This window comes from Saccopteryx leptura, chromosome 6 (genome assembly GCF_036850995.1).
Source record: "Saccopteryx leptura isolate mSacLep1 chromosome 6, mSacLep1_pri_phased_curated, whole genome shotgun sequence".
NCBI lineage: Eukaryota > Metazoa > Chordata > Mammalia > Chiroptera > Emballonuridae > Saccopteryx > Saccopteryx leptura.
In genome coordinates this window covers 189,260,194-189,283,550 of record NC_089508.1, presented here as the reverse complement: position 1 = coordinate 189,283,550, position 23,357 = coordinate 189,260,194, and the positions used below count along the sequence as shown (strand labels likewise).

Genomic DNA, 23,357 nt, shown 5'->3' with positions numbered 1-23,357 from the left:
AAAACCCCGAGGTCGCCGGCGGAGCGCGGGCTCACCAGCTTAAGCCAAGGTCACTGGCTTGAGCACGGGATCATAGACACAACCCCATGATCGCTGCCTTGAGCCCAAGGTCGCTGGCTTGAGCAAGGGGTCATTTGCTCTGCTATAGCCCCCCGTGTCAAGGCACAGATGAGAAAGCAATCAATGAACAGCTAAGGTGCCACAATGAAGAATCAATGCTTCTCATCTCTCTCCCTTCCTGTCTGTCTGTCCCCTCTCTGTCTCCGTCTCCCCCCCCCCCCCCACATACACACACAAAAATCAGCTTCTTAGAGAAATGGCTAATTCTGGGGTTGGACGGGGAAAATACAAGAAGCACTTGAAGCCTCAGCTTATGTCAGAAAGCAAGAAAGTGTTCAGAGAATGATGCGGACACACTGAAAAGACAAGCAGCCAAGAGGGGCTCCCACTGGCCGAAGAAAGGGCAGTGTAAACACTAAAGTCAATAATCATAATAAGAGATTATAACCCACTGGATAAAACAGGAAGCCCAGAATCTATTTAGATATAAAGAAATCGAATAAATCAGAAATCTGACGAGGAACAGGACATTTACATACCTTCAAAGGACCTCCCCATAAAATCCTTGTTAACTGCAAAAGGAAAAAGTGTAACTTTACAGTGGGAGGGGCGTGGCAGACATCATCATCACCAAGTGACCGGGGTCACCGGTAAGCAGACGTGTCATGTGCCTCCTGATATGACGTTCTGGGGAGGGCACACCGTCACACCTGTGGAGACCCTGCCCCAGACGCACAACCTCAAACAAACCACGAGAAAACAACGGACAAATCCACACTGAGGGTCATGTTACAAAATGACCGGCCAGCGCTGGTCAAAAGTAGCAAGGTCATGACAGCAAGTAAAAACTAAGGAGCCATCAGAAATTGGAAGAGACGGAGACATGACAACCAAATCATGCGGAATGTTCCGAATCAGAGAAAGGACATCTGTGGGGCCACCGATGGGATTTGAGGAAGATCTGTAGATTAGCTAATGGTACTGGATGGTGCTGTCTTCCTGGTTTTGATAACGGTATTGAGTTGTATAAGATGTGACCATTTGAAGAGACCCGGGTAAAGGACACGTAGGAAGTTTTTGTATTGTGTGTCAATTTTTTTTTTTTTTTGCAAATCTGAAATTGTTTTAAAATAAAAAGTTAAAAATATTTTTTAAATTCAATGGAAATTAAAAAGCGTATTTTAAGAGGGCGGGGGATTTCATATAAAAATCTCACACAGCCTGTGCTCTCTTCAAACTTGCCTGGTCCCTGTAGGCATCTGAATTTGAAGGGCTGGCTTAACAAATGTTTGCCGAGTGTATATGTACTTGGTGTTAGGTGTTAGGTAGAGTATGTCTTTGTCGGGGGCAGAAGGTCAGGTGAACAAAGGTCTAAGAGAAGAGGTTAGAGTTGGACTAAACTACGGGAGCCAAGGCAATCAAAGGAGGCAGGTGCTCCAGAAAGAATGAATGACGTGAAACCAAGATCACTGCCAGGCTGTGCTGGGTTCTTTCACGCGCATGTGTGAGTTTAATTTTCACAAGAGCCCTGGGAGACACTGATATCTCATTTTCCCAGGGAGAAACAGAGGCTCGGCCAAGAACAACTTGCTCGAAGTCACCAAGCCTATGGTCAGCAAAGCTGGGATTTAAAACCAAGACTCAGTCCCCAGGCCACGGTCCTCCCACTCTCCTGTACTTGCGGGAATCCGTTTAGAGCTCCGTTATTGAGAAGTGAAAGTCTCAAGGTTTTGTTAGGTGCTGCCTCAGAGCGAGGAGGAGACTGCTGGAAGACAGGGACCAGTTCGAAATACATCAGTTCATCCACAGATATTTACTGAGCACCGACTAGCAGTGTTCCGGATGGTACTGGTCCAGGCAGACGCGGGCCCTGCCCTCACGAAGCTGCCGGTCTATCTACGCCTTTGGCTCCCTGTCTAGGGCCACCCAAGCAGAGGGTCCTCTCATAACGATCCCATTCCCACGCCACAAAATCCAGCTGCGCAGGGGTGGTAGGGTAAAGGGAAAGCTGAAAAAGACCCTGGGTTCAGGGCTGACCACAAGACAAGTGAGTCAGCAGTGAATGTCACTAAGAAAATGGGCCACAGGGAAGATGGTGAGAACCCAGGCATGTGACAGACCAGGAAGTGAGCCGTCCTCTTCGGCTCACATTAGTCAGCCCCTCGCTGCAGTGATGCGGTGATGAGATTAGACGTGGCCACTCGCTGTCAAAAGAATGTGGAAGAAAGGGCAAGGGGCATGGGGGGAGGGGAAAGGGATGCTTTGTGCACATCTACAGAGTACGCCAGGCTCACACTAGGCCCTTGACCAGCACAGTTCTCATCTACTGATCTCGGCTTGTATCTTGGCTAACCTAAGAGATAGGAATTGTTAGCCCGTTCTACAGATGAGGCTCAGAGAGGCTGGTCACTTGGCGAAGCTCGCACGCCTATGAAGTGCCCCACGAGGCTCTGAATCCAGGCCTACTGTATGTCCTTGCTGCCCTCAACAATGTGGGGACAAACCAGCACCATTCGGTGGAAACATGTCTTAGGTAGAACGATTAAGGAACTGGAATGGCTGGGCCTCGAACAGAGAGAGCCAAAGCACGGTTTCTTTAGGGCTGTCGTCCTCCGACCTCCCACTAGACTGAGTTTCTCAAAGGGCAGGACCCGGCCTCCTTGCTGCCCAGGCCTGCCCGATCCAGGCCCTTGGGGAACTGACCTGAGTGTGTCCAGGAGTGAATCTGCACAGATCCGGCCCTTTGGCTGGACTTAGGGACAACATTAGGATGACATGGATGGTGGGGAAGCTGGGTGACAGGTCCTCAGGGTTTCTTCTGGTTTTGTGGCTATTTGGAAAATTTCACTTTTTTAAAAAAAAGGCAAAATGGGCTTAAATTAAAGCAAGAGAACCATCAACTGGACCTTGGAAAGCCTGGCCTGGCTGCTAGGAGAACGGGACCAGGGACGGGAGCAAAGTGGGCCCGAGCGTTATCAGCCGCTGGGACAGGTCTGAACACAGAGACTCCCCACCCCCGCCGCCCCAGGGCCTCCTGCTCTCAACACTCTCCACTGCCAGGTGGAGAAGGCGGTCTGAGAGCACGGTGTCCAACCCGTTCATTTTGCAGATGGGAAAGCGGAAGCCCCAAGAAGAGGCCTGGCTGGCCCAGTTCAAGGTCTAATTCAACTCAGAGTATTTAAACCCAAAACAAGCCAGTAAAAAAAAAAAAAAAGCTGGTGAAATCCCTGCTGTCGCTTGTGATCTTGAAAAGTCATATATGCCAGGACCTGGCCGGATCGTGCAACTGGCCCGAGCGTTGTCCTGAAGCGCAGAGGGTGCCGGTTCGATCCCCGGTCAGGGCACATGCAGGAACGGATCGATGTTCCTCTCTCTCTACCTCTATCTCGCCCTTCCATAGAGACCAAGAATCTGGATGAAACAGTCTCTCCCTCTCCCTTTTTGCTCTGTGCCCAAGAAGGCAAAGCTTACTTGGAAAGAACTGGGCCAAGGACCCAACAGGGAAAAAAAAAAAGTCAACCTGGACTTGTGACTTACTCCAGAGGTACAGTAAGTACAGGTGTCCCTAGATTCATCAAAAAGGTGCTAAGCGGCCCTGGCCGGTTGGCTCAGCGGTAGAGCGTCGGCCTGGCGTGCGAGGGACCCGGGTTTGATTCCCGGCCAGGGCACATAGGAGAAGTGCCCATTTGCTTCTCCACCCCACCCCCTCCTTCCTCTCTGTCTCTCTCTTCCCCTCCTGCAGCCAAGGCTCCATTGGAGCAAAGATGGCCTGGGCGCTGGGGATGGCTCCTTGGCCTCTGCCCCAGGCGCTAGAGTGGCTCTGGTCGAGGCAGAGCGATGCCCCGGAGGGGCAGAGCATCGCCCCCTGGTGGGCAGAGCGTCGCCCCCTGGTGGGCGTGCCGGGTGGATCCCGGTCGGGCGCATGTGGGAGTCTGTCTGACTGTCTCTCCCCGTTTCCAGCTTCAGAAAAATACAAAAAAAAAAAAAGGTGCTAAGCCCTGGCGGGATAGCTGGGGGGGTGTTAAAGAAGCATCATCCTGACACGCAAAAGGCGCTGGTTCCATCCCCGGTCAGGGCCTGTACAGGATCAGATCGACGTTCCTGTCTCTCTCGTTAAAACCGATCAATCAACTATTTTTTTTTTTTTTTTTTTTTTTCATTTTTCTGAAGCTGGAAACGGGGAGAGACAGTCAGACAGACTCCCGCATGCGCCCGACCGGGATCCACCCGGCACGCCCACCATGGGGCGACGCTCTGCCCACCAGGGGGCGATGCTCTGCCCATCCTGGGCGTCGCCATGTTGCGACCAGAGCCACTCTAGCGCCTGAGGCAGAGGCCACAGAGCCATCCCCAGCGCCCGGGCCATCTTTGCTCCAATGGAGCCTCGGCTGCGGGAGGGGAAGAGAGAGACAGAGAGGAAAGTGCGGCGGAGGGGTGGAGAAGCAAATGGGCGCTTCTCCTGTGTGCCCTGGCCGGGAATCAAACCCGGGTCCTCCGCACGCTAGGCCGACGCTCTACCGCTGAGCCAACCGGCCAGGGCCACAATCAACTATTTTTTTAAAGGTGCTGAATCCGTGCCTCTAACTTCATTATTCTTTAGGCTACAACAAGTTCCTTTAGGAGAAAACATACGTGGGCACCAGAAGTCAATGAGCACATAGTACTGACCTAACAGAACTCGCCTTACAGACCCCATCGAGCCTACAGGGTGAGGGAGGCCACATAACCTCACCTAAAATAAACAGGCATAAGTCTTCTCCTGTTCCCGAGCTAGGAACTGCCACTGGAAATGTCTGACTAATGGGTTTCTTCTGTCATTTCTTTTCATAGCAGAATGCCTCAGCTTTGCTATTTTAACTTCTGCTGCTTGGGACCTCGCTTCGCCCCGGCTCTCGGAGGCGAATCTCAGATCACTCTGTGGTTCGCCATGTGTGGGCGGCTACCAGGCGAGCGCTCGTGATGTCACTGTTTCCAAGGCTTCATGAAATTAGACGCCATTTAGGAGCAAGTCATGGGAAGTGGTGGGTCATTCGTCCCAAAAATAGCCAGGAAGGGTTTTCAGTTGGCGCTTCAGCCCGGTTAGCCCTGCCCGCCAGCCCATCAGGGTCCTCGGAGCCAAGTGCCAGGGCACGAGGTGAAAAACTGTGCTTGTTTGTTCACTTGCTCATTTCCTCCGCCTTCCTGAGAACCACGTGTGTGTGGGTGTGCACGCACACGCGTGTGTATCCACGTGTGCAGGTATGTGCCCCCCCTCGAGAGCCCCCGGAGGTAAATGAACGCGCCAGAATGGAGCCCTACGGGCACCGGTTCTAATGAGCCCTAGAATCACTCTCACCGCTGCCCCCCCCCCCATTCTGTCCTTGACATTCAAGCAGCTAACATGAGCTCACACCACTCCTTCTGTTACACGGAAGGGAAGAAAATGTCTGTCTCCCTCTCCAGCCCGGCTGGAGGAGCTTGGAGGGAACAACATTAACAACAGCAGCAATCACACCAGGCGGTGGCTGCCCCCACGGTGAGGGCTTGCGTGTGGCACATGCCACCACCCTCGCCATGTCCCTTGCCCGAGGTGAAGCATGTGGATTCCCTCTCGTAGTCTGGCTCCAGGGCACTCGCTTCTAACCACTGTGCCACGGGCCTACCTGGGACAGGGGGACGACCTCCTGCATTGGCAGGCTTGGGCGATGACACCCTGGGCGCACACACCAACAGATGCACAGTTTCCCCCCTCCAGCCCGTCACCTACGGCTCTCTCCCCGAACCTCGGTGCCCACGTGGAGGGCTCGCTCTACAGCAGGGGTCTCCAAACTTTTTACACAGGGGGCCAGTTCACTGTCCCTCAGACCGTTGGAGGGCCGGACTATAAAAAAAACTATGAACAAATTCCTATGCACACTGCACATATCTTATTTTAAAGTAAAAAAACAAAAAGAGAACAAATACAATATTTAAAATAAAGAACAAGTAAATTTAAATCAACAAACTGACCAGTATTTCAATGGGAACTATGCTCCTCTCACTGACCACCAATGAAAGAGGTGCCCCTTCCAGAAGTGCAGCGGGGGGCCGGATACATGGCCTCAGGGGGCTGCATGTGGCCCGCGGGCCGTAGTTTGGGGACCCCTGCTCTACAGGGTAGCCTCCCAGCTCCGACCGCCTCCGCCTGTCACCCCTCCCTCCCATGTCAGAATACCCTCTCTGCCCACAGAGTCCCACCCTCTCCCCTCCCCGCCTTCCCTCAAAAGCCGCCAAATCTTCCAAAGAGGGGGAGGAATAAATCTGACCACTGAACTTCTAGAAGGCCTCCCACCTGAGGCAGCCTCCCCGACCGACCTCCCTGGGCTCTGAGAATGTATATTCCTGGCCCAGTCCCAAACTGGCTGCCAGGGTCTTCCACTCCGGCTGGGCTGGGACGGGTCAGGTTTGTACTTGAATCTTTTCCCGTGGGGCTGTGCGGGGCTGGGCCCGTTAGGGGCATTCGATAAATTCCAGGTGAGAACCTGCAGTGACGTGTGCAGGGGCTACTGACCACAGCACCAGCTGTAACAGCAAACGACTGGAGGCCGTCCAAACGTCCACCCAGGGGGACCGACCGGTTCATGAACCACAGCCCATCCGCAAAGCAGCAGGGGGGCCACGGCTGTAAAGGGGAACGAGGAAGTCTCTATACAGAAAGGGAAAAAAGCAAACTGGGGAACAGCGCGTTCTGTTCAATTTTATGTATGTGCGTGCATGGATGCGTGGGGGTGGGAATGGGGGTGGGGGTGGGTAAAAATAAATTTACATCCTCGCTTGCTTCTTCCGAAAGAAACAATAGGAGGTGTAACCAGGAGCTAACATAAATGGTTACTTCGACTATTCTTAGGAGATGCATAAAAACGATGAAATATTTAGGGATACATTTGACAGAAAAAAAGGACAAGACCCATATATGGAAAACTATAAAATACGGATGACGGAGATTTTAAAAAGACCTAAATAAATGGAGAAATATGCTGTGTTGATGGGTCCGAAGACTCGGTGTGGCATTCCTCCCCGAAACTGATCTGCAGTCAGCTCAATCTCAAACAAAATCCGAGCCAGCACTTCCGTAGAAATTGACAAGTCGATTCTGAGCTTCAGATTCCGAACGACTCTTAAGAACAAAGTTGGACTTGATTTCTAAGACTCGCTATATATCTTCTAGAGAAAAATGAGAAAACCTTTGTGATCTTAGATTAGGCAAAAAAAAAATCTTTTTAAATTTTTTATCAATAAGACACTAAAAGCAGGATCCATTAAAAAATTGATAAGTAGCCCTGGCCGGTTGGCTCAGCAGTAGAGCGTCGGCCTAGCGTGCGGAGGACCCGGGTTCGATTCCCGGCCAGGGCACACAGGAGAAGCGCCCATTTGCTTCTCCACCCCTCCGCAGCGATTTCCTCTCTGTCTCTCTCTTCCCCTCCCGCAGCCACGGCTCCATTGGAGCAAAGATGGCCCGGGTGCTGGGGATGGCTCTGTGGCCTCTGCCTCAGGCGCTAGAGTGGCTCTGGTCGCAACATGGCGACCCCCAGGATGGGCAGAGCATCGCCCCCTGGTGGGCAGAGCGTCGCCCCCTGGTGGGCGTGCCGGGTGGATCCCGGTCGGGCGCATGCGGGAGTCTGTCTGACTGTCTCTCCCTGTTTCCAGCTTCAGAAAAATGAAAAAAAAAAAAAAATTGATAAGTAAAGCTTCATCAAGATGAAAACCTTCTGCTCTTTCAAAGGTACTATTAAAAAGAATGAAAAAACAAGCAACAGACTGGGGGAAATATATGAGAGCTACGCATCTGATAAGGGATTTATATGCGGAATCAAGAACTCTCGAAACTCAGCAATAAGAAAACAAATGAGCCTGACCAGGCTGTGGTGCAGTGGATAGATCATCGGACTGGGATGCGGAGGATCCAGGTTCGAGACCCCGAGGTCGCCAGCTTGAGCGCGGGCTCATCTGGTTTGAGCAAAGCTCACCAGCTTGGATCCAAGGTCGCTGGCTCGAGCAAGGGGTTACTCTGTCTGCTGTAGCCCCACGGTCAAGGCACATATGAGAAAATCAATGAACAACCAAGGTGTCGCAACGAAAAACTAATGATTAATGCTTCTCATCTCTCTCCGTTCTTGTCTGTCTGTATATCTATCCCTCTCTCTGACTCTCTCTCTCTGTCTCTGTAAAAAAAAAAAGAAAAAGAAAACAAAACGACCCATTGAAAAACTGGGCAGGCCTGACCAGGCGGTGGTGCAGTGGATAGAGCGTTGGACTGGGATGCCGAGGACCCAGGTTCAAGACCCCGAGGTCACCAGCTTGAGCACGGGCTCATTTGGTTTGAGCAAAAGCTCACCAGCTTGGACCCAAGGTCACTGGCTTGAGCAAGGGGTTACTCGGTCTGCTGAGAGCCCACAGTCAAGGCACATATGAGAGAGCAGTCAGTGAACAACTAAGTTGTCGCAACGAAAAACTGATGATTGATGCTTCTCATCTCTCTCTGTTCCTGTCTGTCTGTTCCCATCTATCCCTCTCTCTGACTGTCTCTCTGTCTCTGTAAAAAAAAAAACAAAAAAAAAAAAACAGAAAAAGAAAAACTGGGCAGAAGACTGAATAGTTCACCAAAGATTTACTGATGGCCGATGACCCCACGAAATGATGCAACCATCAAAGTCAATGCAGAAACGCAAATTAAAACCACAGAGAGATACTACTCCATACCAGCGGTTTTCAGCCAGTGTGCCGTGGCACACAGGTGTGCCGCAAGAACTTTGAAAGCATGTAATCCTCAACCATTTAGTCAGGGGCACTGACCTCTTTTCCCTTAGACTGTCAAATACAAAAAAAAAAAATGACAATAGCCAACACAATAGTCATCCAGTATGAATGAATCAAAATTATACCTATTCTTTGGTCAGATCGGCAAAACAGCTGTATTTTTTGGTATGCCACGGAATTTCAGCAATTAGCTTATGTGGGCTAAGAGATGAAAAAGGGCTGACCTATACCTATTAGAAAGGCTAAAGTGATAAAGGCTGATCACACCGAGTGCTGGTGAGCATGTAGAGCAAATGGGACTCTCAGACAGCGCTAGTGGGAAAGAAAAGTTGTACAACTACAATGAAAGGGAGTTAGGCAGATTCTTCACAAGTTAAACATATACCTATCTCATGACCCAGCCTTGCCGCTTCTCGGCATGTCCCCGAGAGAAATGAGAGCATACTCCCACATAAACACATGTCTATGAATATTCACGGAGGCTTACTCTGTGATGGCCACAAACTGGAAAAACCCCGAATGCCCGTCAACAGGCAAACGGACAGACAGATTACATATGGCGTGGCCCTGCCGTGGACTACTGCTCGGCAATGAAAAGCAAAGGGGTATTGATTGCTATGAGCCACAATACGGGCGGTTTGCAAAATAATTAGGCTGAATGAGAGACAAACCAGGTTCCCTACAGTATGACTCCATCTATATAAAATTCCGGAAAGTACAAACTAGTCGAGAGGGACAGCAGACCATCGGCTGCCCGGAGACAGCGGAGGGGAGGGCACGAGGAAAGCCTGGGAGGCGATGGCTCTGTTCACTCTCTCGGCTGTGATGATGGTTTCGGGGGTATACACGTGTCAAGTTTCTCAAAGTGTACACTTTATGTCAAGCTTATTTTATGTCCATTATACCCCAATAAAGCTGTTGGAAAAAATGAGAAACAATGGCCATCAATACAACACACCCTATTAACACGTGGACTTCCAGCTCTGTATTCTAGTGCCATCTGTTCCTTGCTCCCAGCTCAGGCCCTTTGCCCTCGCTGTTCTATCTGGAACGTTCTTCCCCGAGACACCGGCATGGCTTGCTCCTTCCCTTCACTCAGGCCTACATTCAGGCGTCACCTGCTCAGAGAGGCCTGTCCTGGCCACCAGCTAAAACACCACCCTCGGCCTCCTTTCTCTGCCTTTTCTTCACGGCGTCCGAGACCACTGCCCGACACCGCGCTGCGCTGTGCACCCACTCCCTGCCGAGTCCCCCACTGCAGGAGAAGGGGCAGGAGGGCAGGGACCCCTCCTGCCTCTGCGTTCCTCCATATCTCGCAGGCCCAGAACGGCACCAGGCTCCTAGCCGGCCCGCAGAAATACTTGTGGAATGGGTGAAGGGGGCAGCCTTCCTGGAAGTGTGGCCCGTGGGCCTCGGAGCCCGCTGAGGAGCTGGTTCAGGGGGCAGAGCCCAGGGCATGCGAGGTGTGCACACACAGGGGAGCAGGTGTGGCTGCTGGGACTGCTCGGAGCCCGCTGAGGAGCTGGTTCAGGGGGCAGAGCCCAGGGCATGCGAGGTGTGCACACACAGGGGAGCAGGTGTGGCTGCTGGGGCTGCTCGGAGCCCGCTGAGGAGCTGGTTCAGGGGGCAGAGCCCAGGGCGCGCGAGGTATGCACGCACAGGGGAGCAGGTGTGGCTGCTGGGACTGCTCAGAGCCCGCTGAGGAGCTGGTTCAGGGGGCAGAGCCCAGGGCATGCGAGGTGTGCACGCACAGGGGAGCAGGTGTGGCTGCTGGGGCTGCTCGGAGCCCGCTGAGGAGCTGGTTCAGGGGGCAGAGCCCAGGGCATGCGAGGTGTGCACGCACAGGGGAGCAGGTGTGGCTGCTGGGACTGCTCGGAGCCCGCTGAGGAGCTGGTTCAGGGGGCAGAGCCCAGGGCGCGCGAGGTGTGCACGCACAGGGGAGCAGGTGTGGCTGCTGGGGCTGCTCGGAGCCCGCTGAGGAGCTGGTTCAGGGGGCAGAGCCCAGGGCATGCGAGGTGTGCACGCACAGGGGAGCAGGTGTGGCTGCTGGGGCTGCTCGGAGCCCGCTGAGGAGCTGGTTCAGGGGGCAGAGCCCAGGGCATGCGAGGTGTGCACGCACAGGGGAGCAGGTGTGGCTGCTGGGGCTGCTCGGAGCCCGCTGAGGAGCTGGTTCAGGGGGCAGAGCCCGGGGTGCACGAGGTGTGCACGCACAGGGGAGCAGGTGTGGCTGCTGGGACTGCTCGGAGCCCGCTGAGGAGCTGGTTCAGGGGGCAGAGCCCAGGGCATGCGAGGTGTGCACGCACAGGGGAGCAGGTGTGGCTGCTGGGGCTGCTCGGAGCCCGCTGAGGAGCTGGTTCAGGGGGCAGAGCCCAGGGCATGCGAGGTGTGCACGCACAGGGGAGCAGGTGTGGCTGCTGGGACTGCTCGGAGCCCGCTGAGGAGCTGGTTCAGGGGGCAGAGCCCGGGGTGCACGAGGTGTGCACGCACAGGGGAGCAGGTGTGGCTGCTGGGGCTGCTCGGAGCCCGCTGAGGAGCTGGTTCAGGGGGCAGAGCCCGGGGTGCACGAGGTGTGCACGCACAGGGGAGCAGGTGTGGCTGCTGGGGCTGCTCGGAGCCCGCTGAGGAGCTGGTTCAGGGGGCAGAGCCCGGGGTGCACGAGGTGTGCACGCACAGGGGAGCAGGTGTGGCTGCTGGGACTGCTCGGAGCCCGCTGAGGAGCTGGTTCAGGGGGCAGAGCCCGGGGCATGCGAGGTGTGCACGCACAGGGGAGCAGGTGTGGCTGCTGGGACTGCTCAGAGCCCGCTGAGGAGCTGGTTCAGGGGGCAGAGCCCAGGGCATGCGAGGTGTGCACACACAGGGGAGCAGGTGTGGCTGCTGGGGCTGCTCGGAGCCCGCTGAGGAGCTGGTTCAGGGGGCAGAGCCCGGGGCGCACGAGGTGTGCACACACAGGGGAGCAGGTGTGGCTGCTGGGGCTGCTCGGAGCCCGCTGAGGAGCTGGTTCAGGGGGCAGAGCCCGGGGCGCACGAGGTGTGCACACACAGGGGAGCAGGTGTGGCTGCTGGGGCTGCTCGGAGCCCGCTGAGGAGCTGGTTCAGGGGGCAGAGCCCGGGGCGCACGAGGTGTGCACACACAGGGGAGCAGGTGTGGCTGCTGGGACTGCTCGGAGCCCGCTGAGGAGCTGGTTCAGGGGGCAGAGCCCGGGGTGCACGAGGTGTGCACGCACAGGGGAGCAGGTGTGGCTGCTGGGGCTGCTCGGAGCCCGCTGAGGAGCTGGTTCAGGGGGCAGAGCCCGGGGCGCACGAGGTGTGCACACACAGGGGAGCAGGTGTGGCTGCTGGGACTGCTCGGAGCCCGCTGAGGAGCTGGTTCAGGGGGCAGAGCCCAGGGCATGCGGGGTGTGCACGCACAGGGGAGCAGGTGTGGCTGCTGGGACTGCTCGGAGCCCGCTGAGGAGCTGGTTCAGGGGGCAGAGCCCAGGGCATGCGAGGTGTGCACGCACAGGGGAGCAGGTGTGGCTGCTGGGGCTGCTCGGAGCCCGCTGAGGAGCTGGTTCAGGGGGCAGAGCCCAGGGCATGCGAGGTGTGCACGCACAGGGGAGCAGGTGTGGCTGCTGGGGCTGCTCGGAGCCCGCTGAGGAGCTGGTTCAGGGGGCAGAGCCCGGGGCGCACGAGGTGTGCACACACAGGGGAGCAGGTGTGGCTGCTGGGGCTGCTCGGAGCCCGCTGAGGAGCTGGTTCAGGGGGCAGAGCCCAGGGCATGCGAGGTGTGCACGCACAGGGGAGCAGGTGTGGCTGCTGGGGCTGCTCGGAGCCTGCTGAGGAGCTGGTTCAGGGGGCAGAGCCCAGGGCGCACGAGGTATGCACGCACAGGGGAGCAGGTGTGGCTGCTGGGGCTGCTCGGAGCCCGCTGAGGAGCTGGTTCAGGGGGCAGAGCCCAGGGCATGCGGGGTGTGCACGCACAGGGGAGCAGGTGTGGCTGCTGGGGCTGCTCGGGTGTAAGTCACAGGTTGTTTCCAGCTTCACAGTGACTTCCTCAGACCTTCATCCTGTGCCCACCCGAGTTAACAGAGGGACAGGAAGGCACTGGCATCTCCTGGGCTCCGACCCCACGCGCCAAGCACTGCTTCCACACTTGACCTAACCCACTGAGTCACCCCAGCCGCCCACGAGGGACTGGCAACAAAGGCAGAAACCCAGACTCGGGGGCTCGCCGGTCTGAGCTCGCACAGCCAGCAAGAGGCAGAATCGGGATTCGAACCCTGGTCACCTCCACATTCGCCCTCTGCAGCCTTCCCAAATCTCCGCACTGGGCCCAGGGGGCCTGGACTGTCTGTGCTCACAGCTGTTCTCCTGTGCTCATGTACAGCCTGGTGTGACAGCAGGCCAGGGCGCTTGGTGAGCACGCGAAGGAGGAAGGGTCCCCTAGTGTGGTGTGGCCGCCCTGAGGCCCCGGCAGAGCACAGGGGGACAGGGGGCCCCACCCCCTACCCCCCACCCGCCACGGCACCATGAGCTCATGCTGCCCCAGAGGGCAGAAGGTCACGCTGTCAGAGCCTGCGCGTGGCTGGGAGGCAGGCTGCCCACTGTCAAGGCCACAGGGAGCACAGGACGGGGGACAGCAAGGGCCCCAAAGTGTTTCCAAATCACTGGCAAGGGGCCACGGCCGCCTGCCCCACACTGGGACACAACATCCCGACTACAGACGCTATAAATGGAAATGTATTCTTAGAGGAGCAGGAGATGGCGGGGGGGTGGGGCTCAGGAGTGACCCATCATCGGATAAAAATACAGACGGCATTTAAATGCTGAGCGGCAGGAGCTATTCTGGGGATTGGATTCGCATGCCCGTGGCTCCCAGCCAGGGCACGGCCTTCCACTGATTTGAAAGGAAGGAACTACTGGTGCCAGCGTTTTTAAGTATAACAGGAGAGCACGGGGGGAAGGGGGGGGGGCGGGGAGGCAGCCATGCCGAGATGCCTGGGGACGGTGCCGCCTTCCAGGGCACACAGACGTCCCTCGACCTCCACCCGCACCTGCCCGTCGGGTTCCAGTTTATTCTGGACCATGAGACCACCTTTTGGACAACATCCCCTGAAAAGTCAAGGCCGAGTTCTAGCTAGGCCTGGGGATGCAAGCCGAGGACAGGGTCAGGTTTAAAGAGGTCTGCAGGGGAGGGAAAGGATAATCGCGGACAAGCTGGAGAGGGTCCTGGTGTCGTGCGGAGGGCAGGGAGAGTCACCGCGCCAGCCCGGAGAGGGCCCCGGTGTCGTGCGGAGGGCAGGGAGAGTCATCGCGCCAGCCCGGAGAGGACCCCGGTGTCGTGCGGAGGGCAGGGAGAGTCACCGCGCCAGCCCGGAGAGGACCCCGGTGTCGTGCGGAGGGCAGGGAGAGTCACCGCGCCAGCCCGGAGAGGGCCCCGGTGTCGTGCGGAGGGCAGGGAGAGTCACCGCGCCAGCCCGGAGAGGGCCCCGGTGTCGTGCGGAGGGCAGGGAGAGTCACCGCGAGGGTCCCGGTGTCGTGCGGAGGGCAGGGAAAGTCACCGCGCCAGCCTCTTATCTTAACTCACGTGGTCTCACCGTCCCCTCACAGTTTCATCCAAGATACAAACACGAGGTTCATCCTCATTTTTACAGAAAAAGAAATCGAGGCTTAGAACAGACTGCGTAGAGGTGGTGACTCCGAGTCTGGAAAGACAAGAAGGAAGGAGGCCAGGGAAAAGGGGTGGACGGGTGTCAGGGCAGAGTGACAGCTCCTGCTAAGGGTCATGGCTCCCGAAGCTCAAGGTCACCCAATCAGCACGTGGCAGAGCGGCCATCGGAGCCCTCGGGGTCTGAGCAGGAAGTTTACTACGCAGCGCCGGGTCCAGCTGTGGGCTTTAGAAAGCAAGGTCTGGCCCACCAATGAAAAGGCGAGATTTTTCATACAAGCCTCTGAAGAAAAGGCGTCGGGAATGGGGTCAAAGTGTTCTCCTCACTGGGCTGGGTGGGAGGTGAGTCGGTGACCATTTTCACTTGGGCACATCTCAGAACTTTTCAGGTGTTCTATAATAAAAAAGGTTATAAAGAAGAAACCAAGACAGCTAGGGTCTTCAGGAGACCTGTCTTGGGCTGGCCAGCCCCTGTCTGTGCATTACCGGACCCACCCATCCCACGGCCCCACCAACACTCTGTTCCATAAAGCCCCCTTCCATCCCAGCTCAGGGCCTTTGCATGCACTGTGCCCCCTGCCTCTCCTCCGCCAGCTCCTCCGTTCCTTCTGTCGTTGCCGAGGGCCTACTGCGGACCAAGCCCGGTCCTAGGGGCTAGGAATACCACGGTGGTCAGACACGAAACTCCCTGCCTTCGCCCAGCCTACATCCCAGTGGGGGAGACAAGCAGTAAGTGAACTAGCATATGCCCTTGCTGGTAGGCAGTAGGAAGAAAAATAAAGCAGGCTAAGGAGGTAGACCGCAACGTGGGTGCCGTTTTAGATGGGATGTGAGGGGAGTCAGAGAGGGCTTATCTGGCAAGGCGACAAGTTACACGAGCTAGGCAACCTTCTGGATATCTGGGGAAGAGCGTTCTAGACAGAAAGGATAGTAAGTGCAAAGGCCCTGAGGCAGGGAACATATCTGGCAGGTTCCTGGAACAGCAAGAAGACCAATACAGCTGGAGTGGGAAGTTAGAGAAGCCCCAGGCAATTCTTTAAAACTCATCTATCTTGCACATCCTTTTCTCTGAGGAGCCACCTCCATCAGTTCCAAGCTGGCTGCCACGGCCCCTGACGTTGCTCTGTCAATCCTCTAGCACGTGATGTGTATCATTAACATGTGAGGACCACAGTCATGGAATGAACAGCACAGCCCACTCCGCCTCTTTAATACTCTCGGTGTCTTCCCCTCGAAGCTGTGAACTCCTCAAGGGCAGGAACGGGCATCAGGCATCTCGGGGACCCCAGTGCCTGGCTCTGCAGTCTTGAGTGGGGAGCACCATCTCTAAACAACCAGAGGCCCACTGAGCACAGAAGACTGGGGGGTCTTTTCCAGGCCAAGAGGTCACCTGAGCTGTGCAGGAGAGTCCCTCAGGGAGCCACCTGGCTTCTTACCCGCCCACCAGCTGTGAGACATCACAGACAAGACCTAAGGAAGGCAGGGAGAGAGGGAGGCAGGGAGAGAGGGAGAGAGGGAGAGAGGGAGGGGCAGCGACCTCCTCCTCACCCCTGATTTCCAACATCTGCCTCAACCTGTGCTTTTAAGGAAAAGAAATCTGAGCCCTTGCTGTAAGGAAAGCCCACACAGGAAAATGAAAATATAAAACTCATCACCAGGGAGTAATTATTCATACATACACAGGAAACTCCTTTCCCTCTGAAAAAGATTCCAGGAAACCTCGAGCATCGCAAGTACATGAGTGGACCCGGGCCCTGACCACCACCTGCTCTCACCCAATGTGAGATAACCAGGCATCGCCTGTCCCTGAAGGAACATGACCCCCAGCTGAAAACGTGCCTACCGAGGCTAGGCTGGTACCAGAAATGAGAGCAGTGGGCCAGGTGAGGCCTGTGGCAATTTGGAAGGTCCAGAGCCCATCTAACAGGGGTAGAAAGCCCCCAGCATAGCCCATGGCTCAGGGAGCCCCAGGGTAGCCAGATCATTGAAAACCAGAAATCTGAGGTCATATGTTAAGCCACCAATTTAAAAATGATAGCAACTGCCTGTCCTGTGGTAGCACAGTGGATAAAGCATCGACCTGGAAATGCTGAGGTCGCCGGTTCAAAACCCTGGGCTTGCCTGGTCAAGGCACATATGGGAGTTGATGCTTCCAGCTCCTCCTCCCTTCTCTCTCTCTCTCTCTCTCTCTCTCCCCCCCCCCTCCTCTCTAAAATGAATAAATTAAAAAAATTAAAAAAAAATGATAGCAACTAGTTTCTTGTTTGTTTGTTTGAGTAAAACAATATGCAAATCAAAGAAAACACTTCTATGGCCCAGATTTGGCCTGTAAGGCTGGGAATGGACTCGGGTCGTGAGTGCTGAGATGGATTAGCGATGTCTGTCACCGATGCGGGCACAGGGACACTAGCGACGTGCTTCCCTGAGTATGTATTCTCAAGGCTGAGTTAGTCCAGGCCCATTTTTAAGGCAGAAAAATTGAGGTCCAGGACAGCACACCGCATCTCCTAATGTCAGAAGTGAAAACTATCTGTGAGTCCCATCTGGGGCTCTCAACATGGCATCCAGGTGGCCCTAAATGTTGGGGCTTGTGGAGCTGTTATCTACCAAAGACTTACCTTGGAGAAAGGGCATCTCTACACCAATCAGGCTAGTCAATTAGACAGCCTGATTTTTACAGTGATTCAATATATCCATGGCTTCCTAGGAACAGAACCTTTTCTAAACAGTGCGAGAGGTGGGTCTGAGCCCTGAGGGAGCCATCTGAGGGCGCTGCCCACGGCACACACACACTGCCCCAGTGCGGGGCCTTGAGCTGGCCCACGGGCCTGGTGCCGGAGGGAGCCTGGGCCCACGAGAGGGCCGTGGCCTGCCCCGAGCCCGGCCCTCCTCCCTCCCACTCGGTGAGTCACGCCTGGCCCTCGACTTCGGCGTGCTGGCTGCAGAGTCTTCAGTTTTTCTTGGCTCCAGAGCAAAATGTACTTTTCCAAAGGACATCGATTCGACTGAGCCTGGGTTTTGCAACGCCCTGGCAGCGGCGAGGCTGGCCCAAGCACACGCTGTCCCGGGGAACGGGGACCAAAGAATGTGGTTATCGCCTCCTTCACCTCCTCCTTCCTTCACCCCGAGCGGGAGCGCCCCCCTTCCCCCATGTGCCTGCCACCCTCTCCGCCTCCCTTGGTTTGGTCTCCTAACTGCAGCCACGGCCTCCCTCTGGCTCCCCGCACAGAACACACCCCGGGGTTGGATTTCACACCACACCTGAGAGCGGGCCTGGCAGGACTCCTGGTAAAGAGGAGATCACAGACAATCCAGCCAGGGAGGCCCCCATAACCTGCCCAGCCATGCCCCCTCGTCACCATCGCCGGGGTTGTGAGAAGAGCACACAGGCTCGGGGGCCAAGGACACTGTGTACCTGTCTGCTAATTTTAAGAAATAGGCTATTGTTTGGGGGCAGCTTCCGGTCCACAGCAAAATTCAGCAGTAGGTACAGAGATTTTCCCACACGTGCCCACCCCACCCCATTATCAGCACCCCCCACCGGGGTGGCACATCGGTCACAGTGGATGAACCACACCAACAGCCATACTACCCGGAGTCCATAGTTTACATCAGGGGTCCCTCTCCGTGTAGCCCGTTCTATGGGTTTGGATGGACGTACGCTGACACGTACCCGCTGTTACAGAACGACACCGTCCTATGTATCCCTGCCCTCAATTCCCTCTGTGCTCCGCCTCCTCCCAACCTTCAGCCGGGGCCACCGCCTTCACCGTCTCCCCCAGCTCTGCCTTTTTGAGAGATCACACAGTACGCAGCCTTTTGAGACTGGCTCCTTTCACTCAGCAACATGCGTGTACGTTTCCTCCGCGTTGCGGGCTTGGTAGCCCATTTCGTTTTAGCACTGAATGATTCTCCCGCGTCTGGAGGGACCACAGTGTACCCGGTTTTTCAATCCCCGGGGTGTGGATCTGCCGGGCCCCACCTCCTCATGCACAAGCTGCATGCCCGTTGGACAGATGTTTCTCCGAACCTCCAGGGTTCTGTCATTTGTGAAAGGGGAATAAACAGACTGACTACTGCAGGGGGACGAGGACTGTGTGTGGAAGCGCATGCAAGGCATTGATTACACTTCACAGCGCGGAGCAAGCACGCGGCAGATGTTGGCTGCAACTATCTGTCGCTAGTCCTGGGGCTATCGTTATGTTTATGGGTTGGTTTTTTGGGGATTTTTTTTTTTTTTTTTGCCTTCTCTCTACAAAGCAGCATGGAGTAAATAAAATGGAGACACCCCAGAGTCTGGGCTCACCCGGGCTGGGGTTGAAATCCTGACCACTCCTAAGCAACTGGCTAGACCTCTCTGAGCCTTAGTTTACTCACCTATAACCTGGGAAGGAATGACATCTCCCTCCTCGCATGATTTTGAGACACAAATGCAATCACTGACTGGAACCCAGGGAGAGCCCCTGGGACCCAGAAGGTGAGTCTCCAGGCTGAGGGGAGGTCCTGTGCCCAGCCCTGCTGAGTGCAGAGTGCAGAGGGCAGGGAGCAGGGAGCAGGGGATGTCTGTGTGGGTGGGGTGAGTGCCCACTGGCTGTCGGGGACCTTAAAGCGGAGTGCGGGGGACAGGCAAGTGTCATCCTGCCCAGCCAGGACATGGTAGAGGTCAGCCAGGCCTGACCGACTGGGGACTGTGACTCTCTATGTCCGGCCAAGGCCTGGCGAGCTGTCTTCTCGGTGTCAAATAACAGCAGAGTGACGGAGGCGGAGGGCCAAGGCCAGTCAGCAGTGTTCCTATAGCCACCAAGGTGAGAAGCAGGGACACAGGGAAACATCTATCAGCTCACATTAGCCCACCAGCAAGCCCCATGGAAATGCCGGGCCTGACGGTGACCCCTGCATGCTACAGAAGAATGACCTTGGTCTGTGGGACCCACCCACCAGGGAGGCCCGCCTGTCCCCAGAAAGGTCTGTGAGGTGTCATGTCCTAACCATGCATGTGCCAGCGACCCTGGGGAGTATGAGGGTCCACGGCTTTCCAGAGGAAGGTTAAATGGCACCCGAGCTGTCACCGCCAGGGAGCACCGAAGCTGGGACTCACATCCTTGGCTTTCAGATTCCCCAGTCCCCGAGTTAAGCCTCGGGTTTGCAGAGACGCCACTCAGGTGCCCCTCACAGATGGCTCCCACCGCCCTGCACCTGCGTGATTCTCCATTCACTCGTTCAGCTTCCATTCTGCAAGTACCACGAGCATCTGCTCCGCTCTGGATGCTGGGCTGGGCCTTCCAGATACAATACGAAAGCTCTTACAGACGTAATTAAAAAGGAGAGGGGTGGCAGGAAGCAAAGGCAGGAGCCTCCTCTGCCCTCGGTTACAACTGGGGCGGGAGAGCGGGTGGGTCGCAGAGGAACTGGCCTCTCCAGGTGTGGGTCCCAGCTCCGCCAATTGCTAGCTGTGGCCCTGGAGAATTTACTTCACTGCCCCGTGCCTCAGTGGCCCAGTCTGTCAAACAGTGCCCAGGTCACTGGGTTGCTCTGAGAGGCTCCAGGTATTAACACACAGAACGTGTTTATTGAGCACAGGGCCCGGCCTGTGAGTGAGCGTGCACCCTGGCGCGCAGGGTGTGAGGCACAGGGGCCACAAGTATGCTCTCCCCCACAAGTCCCTCTGAGGCCGGCTCAGCGGCGGTGGCCTACGTGGACGTGGGAAATCGGGCCGGAACGTGGGGCACGCTGAGCTCCCCATAAGTCCACGGTAGGAAGGCAGGGGCTTCGGAGAGCCCGAGTCACAGCTGCTCCACACAGTCTGGCTGTGCCTCCTCCAGAAACCTCCTCCCCCGCCCCGACCGACCCCGCTTTCTTCCTGCCTCTCCCCGGCTGGCCTTTCCTTCTGGACTCCGTTCCAACTCTCCTGACCTCAATAGCACAGAGCTGAGGCTCTGAATTCCAGAAAGTCTTGGAACATTAAAAAGAAATTTTTTTTTAAATCTGGGCTCAGCAATGCACACATAAAGAAAGTACGTGCATGCATGCATGTGTACACACACACACACACACACTCACTCCAATTAAGGCTCTATTAAGAATTCAGGCCCTGGCCGGTTGGCTCAGTCGTAGAGCGTCAGCCTGGCATGCAGGAGTCCCGGGTTCGATTCCCGGCCAGGGCATACAGGAGAAGCGCCCATCTGCTTCTCTACCCCTCCCCCTCTCCTTCCTCTCTGTCTCTCTCTTCCCCTCCCGCAGCCAAGGCTCCATTGGAGCTAAGATGGCCCGGGTGCTGGGGATGGCTCCATGGCCTCTGCCTCAGGCGCTAGACTGGCTCTGGTCGCAACAGAGTGACGCCCCAGATGGGCAGAGCATCGCCCCCTGGTGGGCGTGCCGAGTGGATCCCGGTCGGGCGCATGCAGGAGTCTATCTGACTGCCTCCCCGTTTCCAGCTTCAGAAAAATACAAAAAAGAAAAAAAAAAAAGAATTCAGGCCTTGGCTGGTTGGCTCAGTGGTAGAGCATTGGCCTGGCGTGCAGGAGTCCCGGGTTCGATTCCCGGCCAGGGTATACAGGAGAAGCGCCCATCTGCTTCTATACCCCTCCCCCTCTCCTTCCTCTCTGTCTCTCTCTTCTCCTCCCGCAGCCAAGGCTCCACTGGAGCAAAAAGTTGGCCTGGGCGCTGAGGATGGATCCATGGCCTCTGCCTCAGACGCTAGAATGGCTCTGGTTGCAACAGAGCAACGCCCCAGATGGGCAGAGCATCACCCCCTGGTGGGCATGCCGGGTGGATCCCGGTCAGGTGCATGCAGGAGTCTGTCTGTCTCCCGTTTCCAACTTCAGGAAAAAAAAAAAAAAAGAATTCCTACAGTGGTCCTGCCCAGTGGCTCACTGGATAGAGTATCAGCCCAGCAGGTGGACATCCTGGGTTTGATTCTCAGTCAGGGCACACAGGAGAAGCGACCATCTGCTTCTCCCCCCTCCCCCTCTTCCCCTCCCACAGGCAGTGGCTGGATTGGTTCGGGGGCAGAGGATAGCTCCCTTGTAGCACATCAGCCTAAGGCACTAAAAATAGCTTGGTACTTGAGCCACGGCCCCTGATGGGGTTGCCAGGTGGATCCTGGTTGGGGCACATGTGGGAGTCTGCCTCACTATCTCCCTTCCTCTCACCTTAAAAAAAAAAAAAAAGAATCCATGCAGAGGTCGTAAAAATTTACTGACAAGCACAGGAGAGATCAACACCACATTCCAGAGCACAGTTACCCTGCGCCGGGGGCAGGGGACACGACAAAGAGAAACGTGAAAGCAGAAGAGGAGGATGGGGCCTACAGTTTGCTTCTTAAAATGGTGGCTGGGCAAAGATTGTTCTCTATGCCATTTGTTGTGTCAACAATATATAAAAAAATTCATAAAATGCTCTAAAAATACCCCAAAGAAAGCAGGCACTACGAAACGAAAGAAAAGAATGAATTACTGATAACGCAGCAACATGGGTGAACCCCAAAGCTGTTACAGGGTATGGAAGAATTCCGACAGGCACCTCCTGTCGGGCTCCATTCACGTGACATGGAAAGTCAGGCAAAGGTAATGAACCGTGCCTGCGGGAAGTCAGGAGAGCTGCTCCCTCTTGGCGGGGGCACTGCCTGGGATGGGGGGCCCGGGGAGCTTTCCAGGGTGCTGGAAATGCACGGCTTGATTTGGGGACGGCCATGGGGGCGTGCATGTATGTAAAAAGCCATCCAGCTGCGTACGTCACCATCAACTCTACTTCAATTTTAAAAGTTAATTTAAAATTGTGAAGAAGAAGAAAACAAGAATCAAATCATCAGCTAAGTTTGGGAACCCCTTGCACAGGCTCTGGGTAATATTAAAGAGACCGTTTTTGGAATGTCTTTCTATGCCAACTCGATGTTTGATTCTGTCATTCATGTATCTATCAGTCCCTTCTCTGGGAACAACCTTGAGGAAGGTGCAGTAGCAGATACACTAGGGCAATGTCCCAAGGACACGGGCAGCCAGGTGGGAATCCTGGTTTTGCCCTTACGGCTACCTGAGCTAGGCTGAGACGCCCTTCTCTGAGTGAGACTCTGCAGTCTCATGTACCAATGTGGTCAGGATGAAACAAGATACAGTGTTCAGCACTGTGCCTGGCGCCTATGAGGTGCTCAAAAAAAAATGGACCCTGATCCTGATATTATGGTTCATGTTTTTACCCCTTAAAGCAACGTTTTACCAACTGCAGGTTATGACCATTCGTGGGATTGAGAAGTCAATTTAGTGGGTTGCAAACTAGCAGTAAAACAATTAAGACTACAAATGCTGAGGTCGCCGGTTCAAAACCCTGGGCTTGCCTGGTCAAGGCACATATGGGAGTTGATGCTTCCAGCTCCTCCCCCCTGTCTCTCTCTTTTCTCTCTCTCTCTCTCCTCTCTAAAATGAATTAAAAAAAAATTAAAATTAAAATCTTTACTAAAAAAAAAAAACAAAAAAACAAGACTACAATAGAATAGGAGATATGTGTTTGCATCGACTGTAATGAAGGTACCTTGTGTTGAGTTTTTACACACTGTATGCTGGGTTGTGATATATAATGTATTTCTTACAAAGGGTAGATGTCAAAAGCGATTATAAGTCCTGTTCCGTTGAACCCGACACAGCTCTGTGACATCGCAGCTCAATGTGACAAAGCCCAGTTCTTGGAATTAAGTAGGAAAAGAATAATGCACTGTGAGAATAACTATATCTCCGAGAATGTCAGATGTTTAACTTTTTTTTAAACGGTCATAATGCTCTGAAGTTGTCCCTCCATTATGAGGGACAGCTGTCTATAGAGGAAGTGGCTTCAGACCTTCACAACACTCAGATCTGAATTCCTGGGGCTGGAAGAAAGAGGTG

General features: G+C 55.3%; 2 protein-coding genes across 2 annotated transcripts in view; both read right to left on the bottom strand.

Annotated features, from left to right (window-relative positions):
* The window catches only part of NEURL1B (neuralized E3 ubiquitin protein ligase 1B), a 292,908-nt gene that overhangs the window by 94,785 nt on the left and 174,766 nt on the right, over positions 1 to 23,357 (bottom strand). The gene's annotated exons all lie outside the window — the stretch shown is intronic.
* Positions 1 to 23,357, bottom strand: part of ERGIC1 (endoplasmic reticulum-golgi intermediate compartment 1) — a 100,725-nt gene that overhangs the window by 51,115 nt on the left and 26,253 nt on the right. The gene's annotated exons all lie outside the window — the stretch shown is intronic.